This window comes from Hemitrygon akajei, chromosome 20 (assembly GCF_048418815.1).
Source record: "Hemitrygon akajei chromosome 20, sHemAka1.3, whole genome shotgun sequence".
In the NCBI taxonomy this organism is placed as follows: domain Eukaryota; kingdom Metazoa; phylum Chordata; class Chondrichthyes; order Myliobatiformes; family Dasyatidae; genus Hemitrygon; species Hemitrygon akajei.
In genome coordinates, this window is record NC_133143.1 from 56,441,469 (window position 1) to 56,453,716 (window position 12,248).

General features: G+C 40.1%; 1 long non-coding RNA gene across 1 annotated transcript in view; it reads left to right on the top strand.

The window, feature by feature from the left end:
* The window catches only part of LOC140713985 (uncharacterized), a 91,080-nt gene extending 79,425 nt beyond the window's left edge, over positions 1-11,655 (top strand). Inside the window, exons 6-7 of the long non-coding RNA XR_012095797.1 lie at positions 7,763-7,859; positions 11,129-11,655. This is a non-coding gene — a long non-coding RNA (uncharacterized lncRNA). The remainder of the gene's footprint in view (positions 1-7,762; positions 7,860-11,128) is intronic.
* Positions 11,656-12,248: the final 593 nt, after the last annotated feature.

Genomic DNA, 12,248 nt, shown 5'->3' on the forward strand with positions numbered 1-12,248 from the left:
GGTATTCCAGCCCCCAGTGTTTTTATAAGAAAGGGAAGAAGATGAATTTAACATACTGCCTTTATTTCCACAGATTTTTTTTTAAGTGTAATTAGCAAAAAAATATTTTGAAATAAAGTTCCCATTGTAACGAAGGCAGAGTTATCAGCTAATGAATGTAAGCCTAAGGTCACAGATTGTGATGTAATGCAAGTAACCAATTAAATAATTTTGGTGCTCTTGTTAGAAATTCTAGATATTGGACATAATCATTTCTTAAGCACATGGAAGTTTGCAGATGTTGGATATCCAAAGTAACACAAACAAAATGCTGGAGGAACTCAGCAGGTCAGTCAGTATCCCATCTTTTTATTCTGCCATATTCCCCCCTCCTTTCCAGACCTGAAGAAACATCTGGGCCTGAAATGCCAACTAATTACTCATTATCGTGGATGCTGCCTGACCTGCTGAGTTCCTCTGCATTTTCTGTGTGTTGCTTTGGATGATTTCTTTTGACTATCTCTCCAAAACATGTTCTCAAGGCATTTAATTTTTCTTCTGCCCATCAATGTGTCCTGTTATTTTGAAACCCCTGGTTCTTTCCCAATATTTCCACATTTGTTTCGACTATAGGTAATTCCCCCTTTTTGACCTTATGTTCACTATGTTTATCCTGTTTTGGGAAGAGCATTAGTACCACATTCTCATACAACCTGAGATTTCCTTTGGCTGGAAAGGAAGAAGTAGCTGGTATTCTTTTCATGGCGTTAATGAAGGAGGTCAGAATTGGAATCAGGTTTATTATCACTGGGATGGGACGTGAAACTTGTTAACTTAGCAGCAGCAGTTCAATGCAATACATAATATAGAAGACAAAAAAAAATCCCTAAATCAGTTACAGCATACGTATATTGAATAGATTAAAAAACGTGCAAAAATCAAAAATACTGTCTGTTAAAAAAGTGAGTTAGTGTCCAAGGGTTCAATTTCCATTTAGGAATCAGATTTTTCATTTTTTAGCGTGTCGCACCAGACAGTCAGCTATTCTTGTCAGGTGCGTGGTGTCAGGATTGGTCTCCTTTCGGACTAACTGGGTCACAGTATGAACGTTCCTGACTTGACCCTTGTTTTTTTTACGAGGCCGAGTGGCTAGCTCGACACTCAACCCGGCACGGATGGAAAGCGTGCTCGGGGGTGGCCCGACTTGGATTCAAACTCGGGAGCCTTCACTTCGGAGTCCGTCGCTGATGCTATTGTGCCACCAGCTGGCCAACGAATCGGATGGCAGAGAGGAAGAAGCTGTTCTTGAATCACTGAGTGCATGCCTTCTGGCTTCTGTACCTCCTACCTGATGGTAACAGTGAGAAAAGGGCATGCCCTGGGTGCTGGAGGTCTTTAATAATGGACACTACCTTTCTGAGACACCGCTCCCTAAAGATGTCTTGGATACTTTGTAGGCTAGTACCCAAGATGGAGCTGACTAGATTTGCAACCCTCTGCAGCTTCTTTCGGTCCTGTGCAGTAGCCACCCCACCCCCCCATACCAGATAGTGATGCAGCCTGTCAGAATGCTCTCCACAGTACATCTATAGACATTTTTGAGCGTATTTGTTGACATGCCAAATCTCTTCAAATTCCTAATGAAGTATAGCCACTGTCTTGCTTTCTTTATAACTACATCGATATGTTGGGACCAAGTTAGATCCTCAGAGATCTTGACAGCCAGGAACTTGAAACTGCTCACTCTCTCCACTTCTGATCCCTGTATGGGGATTGGTATGTGTTCCTTCGACTTACCCTTCCTGAAGTCCACAATCAGCTCTTTTGTCTTACTGACGTTGAGTGCCAGGTTGTTGCTGCAGCACCACTCCACTAGTTGGCATATCTCACTCCTGTACGCCCTCTTGTCACCACCTGAGATTCTACCAACAATGATTGTATTGTCAGAAAATTTATAAATGGTGTTTGAACTATGCAGGCAAATGCAGTCATGTGTAGCTAGTGGACTAAGCACACACCCCTGAGGTGCGACAGTGTTAATCATCAGTGAGGAGGATATGTTATCACCAATCCACACAGATTGTGGTTTTCCAGTCAGGATCCAATTGCAGAGGGAGGTACAGACTTCTCAATCAGGATTTGAAAGTATTGGCCTTGGTCCTCCCAGTGTTTGGTCTTGCATGGGTGTAATATGACATTTTAGCTCTTCTACCCAATGTCCTGACCAATAAAGGTAAGCATGCTATATGACTTTTTCTCCACCTTGTCTATCTGCATTGCAACTATATATTTGTACCCCTAGGTTTTTTTGTTCTGCACCACCTCCAAAGGCTCTGCCTTTCACTGTATATGTCTGGCACTGGTTTAATTTCTGCATCACATTTCAGATTTGTCCAAGTTAAGCTCCACCTGCATTTCGTAGTCCAATTTCCTGGTTGATCTAGATCCTGCTTTTGCCTTAGACCATATATGTCAAACTCAAGGCCCGTGGGCCAAATCTGGCCCGTGGTGGAATTATCTTTGGCCCGCGAGATAATATCTAATTACTATTAAAGCTGGCCCCAGTAATCGAAGCGCCTATGGCGTATGATATGGCTAATGCTGAGTTTATTCAGGTACCAGGTTTTCAGGGTTTTTAGTGTTTATTCGGCAGTCTTCTTCATAAGAAACGGAATTTGTAAAGTGAAACACTTTGTAGTTATAGCAGAGACTGAGACACATGAGAGCAAGCTGAAAAAACGGAGGCAACGAAAGCTGTGTTCGCACGCGTCCGACTGATCCGGCCCGCATGAAGCTGCAATTTTCTCAATCCGGCCCGTGACCTAAAATGAGTTTGACACCCCTGCCTTAGACAACCTTCCTCAGACTTGAGCTAATTGTTGCATAACCTTTGTAATTTTACATGTTTGTATGGCTAACAGCTATTAGCCTTATTCCAATGAGATTGCACATCAGTGCTACAAGCAAATATTGTTCATATTAATTTCAGTGGAACATTTCCTCAGTAATATAATTTATTTAATTGAACATTGTTTATCAGACTGAATTTCTTTCTGAGCCAACTTACATGATGACACATTGAAAGAAATCTTTGAAAACTAAGAAAAAAATGCTCATTTTTAGATCTTTGACACTCTTTGATATGGACTGTTTTGAATGCTACTCCTTTTCATTTGCATATTACTTGATCGCACGATTTCCGAATCTCTGAATGGTCAATAAAATGGGGTATTTCCTTGAAATTAAGTAGAATTGATGGATTGAGAAAATTCCTGTTTGCCTATCTTTTCATGTTCTTTGATCTGTAGTTAACACAAAGTGATAAGAAATTGAGAATAAAGAGATTTTTTTTGTGTGTGGAAGTGAAAGGAAATGTGAATAACCGAAAGTGAGTAATAAAAATGTAGCATTATCATGTCAAAATGAATGCAGGTGTGCTTAAATTGAGAACTGAAAGTTTGCAGAAAGTGAGAATGAAGATACCTATTAAAATTGTCAGTCTGCATCTTGCTGGTTCTGTACAAAATGGGTGAACTTCTTCAAGCATTCTTCTGTCTTGCCACTAAAATTTCAACAGGAAGCTCCTTTACCATGTATCTTCTGAAGATCCAGTGGTTAACTCAGAGAACCCCTAAAGAAATTTAACCACTTACTTCCAATGGTAGTTAACTTCTGTGTACCCCTTGAAACCTAGGCAAGTGATTTTCTTTTCAAATGTTACTCTTTAATCTATCCCTTACAGCCCTTTTCAATCCAGCCTATTGGTGTGAATTGAGCTGGCAAGTTGTTAATAAAGAGCATGCATGCCATATTCTCAGTGCATTTTCACTGGAAACTATTTTAGATGGTGATAATTTGTCCACAGTGACATTCTGTCATGGGCAGTCTATTCACAATATTTGTGCTGCAGTACCATTTTAAGCCATTGAAAGAGGAGGCCCAGAATCACTGAAACCACCAGTTATGTCTAAGCAGATGTTTGACTCTCAGACCTAGGATGCTGTAAAAGGATATGCATCTGACATCTACCTTCTGGATTGCAACCACCTCAATATATTGATTCATGTGAGACTATTCTGATTAAATACGAAAAGGGCAACAATTGAAACTCAGAATTCTTTCGCTTGTCATTAAAGGTGATATTATTTTCAGTCATTTCCACATGGATGAATAATTGGAGTAAGAGGAGCTTTAGGGGACTGAGCAACTCAAATAGACCTCACAGAATATTGCTTCTCTCAAGGCATAATGGGAAAGTTGGTCATAGGAGATCATACTTATCACAAGTAGATCTGAACTAGTGATGTCAAAGCCATAACAAGCCTCAGAAGTCCCTTCCAAGTGATCAAATATGGGCCACACGGATTTCATAGTCTACATCCCACATCTCCAGGAGACAGATTTCAAGTACCTTCTTCGCGCGTGTGATCAATCCAAAATCTTCCCTTCTGAGGTCAACAGCCAGGAAGATAAAGTTCAACAATTTAACATGGAGACCAGGTTCCCTTACTGTTTCAGGTGTTGTTGATTTTTTGTTATTGACTGCTATCACCAAGGCACAATTGGTAAGGGTTACCAATCATTCAATATGTGGTTGATCTTTGAAACAGGATCATGCAAATTTATACAAATATGATGCATTTATTTTGAGATTACCTCCCTTGGTCACCCTTAGACGAGGTGCAGCATGTGTTTAGCTCCCCAATCAGAGTCATGTGAAGCCCTGGGAGCAGGTGGCAGATGGTCGCATATTGCAAGTCCTGGTGATGTGACTACTGAAGCCAGGTAGACAATCTCTGAAGAATATTGATTATGGTTGGGGTCACCCATCTTGTAAAGATACAACCCAGAAGAAGGCAGTGGCAAACCACTTCTGTAGAAAAAATTGTCAAGAACGATCATGGTCATGGAAAGACCATGATCACCCACATCATATGACGTGGCACATAGCGACGATAATGTCTACCTCCCAAAGAATGTAACTTGCATGAAAAATACTGTTGGATCCAACCTCATGATGCCACCACATAATCACACTATGCCTGAACAGTTTGATTGTAAAATTCAAAAAGTACATTTATTATCAAAGTAGGTATATATTATACAGTATAAGATTTGTCTCCTAACGAAACAAACAAACCCAAAAGAAATATAAAATATAAGACGGTCAAATGTGCCTAGAATAGAAACATATCATGCCCATCAAAAAAGAATCCATTAACAGATAAAATAACTCATTATAAAAAGACCATTGAACACAGTGTGCAGAGAGAGAAAAAAACATTACGCCAACAATAACCGCAAGCAAATAGCATTCTGAGCGGAAGTCCAGGGAGCCCCATAGTTCGACAGAGCTGAGTCACGGAGCAGCAATGTGAACCGGCCTGCCCCTTGCCTCGGGACCTGATACCCTGACCTTTTCAATCCGGCCTGGTGCCTGAATCTTTGACCAAACATCAAACTCACTTGCTTTGATACGCTCTGGAGCCAGTACACCACTGCCTTGATCCAGCCTGTAACCAAGCTCTCCGATTCTGCACGGGGCTCAGCAAGGGCATTTGTAGACGCATCCAAGTAAAAGATTGCCAAAGCCTAAGCTAGAATGGTGAAAGACTGATACGCCTATGGGTGTATCTTGGGGTATAGTTTTCTCTGAGACTTCGCATCTGGAGGTGGAAGAGTAGTGATGCATTTGTTCCACCCTGTCCCCATCTGTGTAGTTGCAGCCTCATTGGCCCTCATGGAGAATGTGTTCACTTAGATGAACTTCTATGATGTTATTTTCTTCTCTCACTGTGATGCACTCTTCCTCGTAGTTGTTGCATGGGAAATACAATGGGTCATTTCATTATGCTAAGGGTACCATTTAAGTTCAAAGCAATTTAAGCGGCTGTGCCTTCTTTTGTCAAGGCCATTAACTATGAATTCTCCTATCCTCTCTGCCCCCATTCAAAAAGCATTTCACCTTTCTTTACTCCTTTTGTGTAGTCCTTAATACTGACCTCTTTTTGTCACCTGACCTTATATCCGCCTGTCTCAAATTTTGGATGAGTGTTGAAAATAAAAGTGCTCAGACTACTTTGCAAAAGTCTTCGGCACACATATATAGCTAGGGTGAATAAGACTTCTGCACAGTACTGTATTTGTCAACATGGAGTGGAGAGTGAGTCTGTAAATCTGGCAGGAGCAAAGGATGTTGAGAATGGTGAGGGTGGAGTGCCACGGGAGAGTGTGGAACAGGTGGCAGCGAAGGAGTGCCAGGATCAGGCTGGGGGTGGTGCAGGTGCAGACATACCCAGCCCTCAGACACCAGGCAAGGTAATTTGATTCCAAACCACTGGTTTAGTGATCATTACAGAATGTCGCTCTGGTGCTTCTCACCCCCTCCCTTCTCCCTTCTCCTTTTCCCAACCATGATTCCCCTCTCCCTGCCCCTACCCACTCTAAATCCATAATAGAGACCCATATCAGAATTAGGTTTATCATCACTCACATATGTCATGAAATCTGTTTCTTTGTTTTGAGGCAGTGGTACTGTGCAATACATAAAATTACTACAGTACTGTGTAAAGTCTTAGGCACCTTAGCTCTACATATGTGCCTAAGAATTTTGCACAATACTGTATATTGCATTAACTATTTTAAAGGTTTCAAATTGTCTGTGGGTTCAATTAAGTATGAGGATTTAAATACAATCTCATCTGCTAACCTTAGGACTTCAAAGTGAAAAAATGAATCTGTGGCATAGCATTATATGAATAGTAACCGTGTTGCTGAACAGAATAGGTAATAACATGTTATGTTATCCAGATAGTCCCATCCATTTCAGAAAATCACAGCTCCATTATTTACTGCTGTACAAGCCACAGATCAACTAGGTTTGTAATGTGACTCAACTTATTTCTGCTTGTATATTCTTAGATTCATCCAAGCTGTGTGGATCTTGCAACTCATTGTAAATCACCGAGTTGCAATGCTCTTGATTTAAAATAATCTCTTAAAGCTAACCTTTCTTAAAAAAAAAATCTAGCAATATCCAGGATGTAATCGTTATAGTGGTTGGAACAGTCCATATCTAATGTTAAGGTTATGGGAATATCATAAGCTGTTCCCTGGGCTCTCTAACGCCACAGATGATGACTAAATTTCCAGCATCTTATCACACAGTCACAGGCTGGAACTAGTACGGGTGACTATGAAGAAAACACAGCATGAAAACTGGAGTACAGATGATCAGATTAAAAGCTATTGGATTTGTTAGCGGTAGCACAATCTGACTGGAGCAGGCCTAGACCAGAGCCCATGGAGACTAAATACATTCTCTTTTCTCTCTATCCTTTCACCCATTTAAAGTCTTCTGAGAAGGGGAATTTAACACTTCAGAGATTCTGACAACTTATCAGATGGGCTGATTGATTGTGACTGTTGGACACACTGTAGTTATCACGGGGTGAAAGGCAAAGAGGGACCCATCTACCATTCAACAAGGTCTCTCCCCCATTAACAGCCAGGCAGTTTGACTGCACTTTCATGAATCTTTTCCGCATGGATTGTCCATCTGTTATGTACTCCTGTCTCAGCCCCAGTAGTGCTGTCATACCCTAAATAAGGAATGTGGCAAAAAAAATAGAGTAGTGCAAGCATTTTGCTTCTGACTCAGTGGTTCGAGTTGAGCTGGAATTGTTCTTTGCATTTGGATAGTTTTACTCAAAGTTCAAAGTAAATTTATTATCGAAGTATATATTTGTTACCATAATCAAACCTGAGATTCATTTTCTTGCAGGCATACTCAGTAAATCCAAGGAAAATAACAGAATCAATGAAAGACCACACCCAACAGGATGGACAAACAACCAATCTGCAAAGACAAAAAAAAAGAAGTAATAATACTCTTCTTCTTCTGGCTATCCATCCCATGCGATGATGATGGTTCCTTTCAGTCAGTTAGTGGGGTTTAATATGTGCGTCCTGGAGTGGCTGTACAGGCCGATCCTTGGCAGGCACTGCTTGCCACGTACTTGGCAGGTGAGGCCTGGAAGGGCAGCAGGGGCAGAAGCTCTGTTGTGGCACTTCCTGTGCCTTTCCTCTGTTGCCTCTTTGAGCTTGTTCTCAGCAGCGTCCACACCTTTTCTGATTGCGTCCCTCCACTGTGAGCGATCTTGAGCCAGATTCTCCCATGCTGATGGGGCAACGTCAGCTTTCTTGAGACTCCTGTGCAGAACATCCTTGTACTGTAGTCACTGGCCTCCTCGCTTTCGGGTACCACTGGACAGTTGGCCGTACAAGATGTCCCTGGGCAGTCTTCCATCAGGCATTCTGACTACTACTAATAATAAATAAATAAGCAATAAATATCGAGAACATGAAATAAAGAGTCCTTGAAAGTGAGTCCATAGGTTGTGGGGACATTTCAGTGATGGGGTGAGTGAAGTCATCCCCACGGGTTCAAGAGCTTGTTGGTTGAGGGGTAATAACTGTTCTTGAACTTAATGGCGTGGGTCTGGAGCCTCCAGTGTCATTGTCCTGACAGCAACAGTGAGAAGAGAACATGGCCTGGATAGAGAAAAAAACACGAATTACATTAGGTGTATATATATGTATGTGTGTGTGTATATATATGTTAAATAGAAATTAAATAAGTAGTGCAAAAATTAAAAAAAATTAAGAAGTAGTGAGGTAGTGTTCATGGGTTCAATGTCCATTCAGAATATCAGATGGCAGAGGGTAAGAAGCTGTTCCTGAACTGTTGAATGTGTGTCTTCAGGCTCCTGTACCTCCTACCTGATGGTAGCAATGAGAATAGGCTTGGACTGAGTCTGAATGTTATTTATTTGTTTCCTGGTAAACCAGCATTTTGAAAATACTGTTTAGTCTGCTATTCTGGAAATGGAGAAGAAAGAACATTGCAGGTAATACAGAACGTGCATTGGGTTAAAGGGTGGCTTAAGGTCATTTTAACCAGAGGCTATATCCACATGGGGGCTGATTGCCTGGCCCCTCAAAGTAACAAAACCATATCAGCTTTTGGCTTGCATTCCTGACTGCCATCCAGCAGACCCCATCAGGAGAGACTGTATTGAAAGGCCTAGATAGAGTGGATGTGGAGAGGGTGTTTCCTAACGTGGGTGAGTGGAGGACCAGAGGGCACAGCCTCAAACGAGAAAGGCATCCCTTTAGAACACACCTTGGAGAAATTTCTTTAGCCAGAGGGTGGTGTATCTGTGGAGTTCATTGTCATGGATAGCCGTGGAGCCCAAGTGATGAGGTATATCTAAAGTGGAGGTTGATAGGTTCTTCATTAGTAAGGGCATCAAAGGTTAAGAAGGCAGGAGAATAGGGCTGAGAGGGATAATAGATCAGCCAAGGTTGAATGGCGGAGCAGATTTGATGGGCCATATGGATTAATTCTGCTCCTATGTCTTATGGTCTTATGATCTGATGTATTTGTGTCAAAGCACAAGGCACAAGTTTAGTCATCTGATCTATGTACAGTATTTGAAATGACATAAGCATTGCAGCAGATGCTGGAAATCTTGAGAAATACACAGAAAAATTTGGAGGAACTCAGCAGGTCAGGCATCGATGGAGGGGAATTAGCAGTTGAAATTTGTCAGGGTTTTGGCCTAAAATGTCGATTGATTATCCCCCTCCATAGATGCTGCCTGATCTGCTGAGTTCCTGCATGATTTTGTGCACGTTCCACGCATTTGAATTGTTTGTTGAACTGCTCAAACATCAAAACAGTAACCAAAATTTGAAGTATCAGTGAGACTTTTAAAGGAAAATATGAAAAATTTCAGGAGGGTGATTTTCAAATGCAAAAAAAAAGAAACAAAGGAGTTGGCAATCAATACAGAGATTTACTTGTTTCAAGCTCAGTACTCATAAAGTCAGATTGTACACTGTTCACAATTGTTTCCACCGTAAATTCTAGAAAAAATACTTTCTGCTGTGAATACCTGGTGAAGCAAAACTCCCCAGTATTCAACCAGCAAATTATATATGTACCTTCAAGAAAACTGTTGAGAAATTACAGACCTTAAAGCTGAAACTGTAAAGGAGTTAAGGGGAAGTGGTTAGTTGAAAAGTCAGGATTGGTCTTGTGCTACATCTTCTTACGATTTCCTTAATAAATTTTACCTAGGCATATAGTGCAGCAATACAAACTGTCTCATTCTGCTATAGCTTTGATTGAAAATCAGTAATAAGACTGCTAATGATCCCCTTGCTGGTTTGGGCTCAAGAAGGAAGAGGAAATGAAAAAAAAATAATGTTAATGCATTTACCAGAGGGAGTGCTGAGACAGAGAGATCTTTAGATTTCTGTACAGTTGTTTGGCACAGAAGGTGCAGGTTCTGCATTGAATTAGAGGTTGCCCATCTTCCCAAATTGACTTGGAGTTCCTTGGGAGGAATGATCAACTTTTTGGGCATTGCCACAGGCAAGGGTGATACTCCATGTTTCAGTTTGGGTCCGCTTACATGAAGTCTCACAATATGTCAACCTTCACATATTAAGCATTCTGGAATATTCTGTCTTGTAATGCTGTTTCACGATAAAACCAGGTACAAAACTAACTGCTAGCATATTTCTTGAGGACAGTTCTGCTTAAACAATGTCCCATATCTACAAGAATTATCTGTTACTATACTGTAAATGTTCAAATTGGAGATGGAAGAATCAGAGCACATAAAGAGATGCATTTAAGAAATTAGCAATAAGGTGAACCACTCTTGGTAACCAGCAGACAATGTCAAATTAACAGCACCCTAATGAGGAATGAACTATAGTGGGCTTTTAGAGGAAGGTCATTTCTGCTGTATCATGTTGAACCATTGACTTGAGTTGTTATCAAATATTATTTTATTAAACCCAGGAACACTTTAGACCTATATAACAGCAACTGTTAGATATTCTTCCCTTTTGACTTGACTTAGGCACGTTGACAGTTAAGGTGCCTGTTTTGTTAAATATTGTTTTTAAAAATGATTCAATTATATTAATGAAATTAATAGAGAATAAATGAAAAATAACCAGGTATATTCACTGGAAAGAGTGAAAATAAGCATATTTAATGCAGAAGAAGAATAGATGAGTTATTTCAGTGATGTAAAAATTGCTGAGAGTTTTTGTTTATCTCTTACTAAAGGCAACTTCAAAACCTGCAACCAGGCAGTCATGGAATATTTTTGCCCTGTTTAACAAGCTGAATAAAAATAAATAGCTTTTGCACTTGGATACAGTTCAGTCCAAAGACATGCAAATTAGCAGACTTGATGAATGATGGAATACTTCATGCCAGAGTCCATTTTCTTCAACATCAAAGACTTGCGGTTGGGCACGAGTCTTCTACAACATCAGGACCAGATCAGCACCACAAAATGTTAGCATTTAAGGCAGATCTCTGTTCTTATGCCAGGAACACAAGAGCTGCAGATGCTCCACAGCATAATATCAATTCAAAAAGGAAGCACAGAATGCTAGAGGCAAAGTTTCTGTGTGACATTTCTGACTTGTCCACTGGTGCCCCATTAGAGAAAAAAATCTTTTACACTCTTGGTAACTACTAGGGCTCATTTCAAGGAACATCGATCCCTGTTCCAGCTGTGTATAGCTATAACCTGTCACCATGATGTTAAAAACATAATTTTTGTGCAATTTAAGTAACTCTGTGTTATTCATAATGAAATGCTTAAATTTTTTATTTGCAAATAATAAATAAAGAGATATGCTATCAATATTAGATTATTCCTTGTTAGTAGTGTACTAAAATGTAACTGAATCTGTAATTTGTATGACATTGATTGTAAACAGGGCACTTTATTTTAATTATGTGCATTATAAATAAGATATGCATATTTATAATACTTTCAGGGAAATATTTCCTCTCAATTATATATATGACAAATAATTATGCCATTAATTCAGGAACCAAGTTGGAAAAAATCAGTTGTTCATTTATGTGCCATATTTTAATTTAATTAATAATATACTGTGTCATTAGTTTATACATACATCAGATTATCCAAAGGTTAAGAGGGCAGATATTCTCCTAGATACAGCTCATAAGCTATATATGGCAAAGTTTGTGCTGAACAACACAAATGTGTATTAGAACAGCTGATGGTCTACTATCAAGAGTAAATTCTGCGAGACTTCCCAGAGTCATGGAGTTATACAATATAGAAACATGCCCTCAGGCCAAACTCCTCTATGTCAATCAAGGTGCCTACCTAAGCTAGTTGCATTTGCTTGCATTTGGCCTGTAT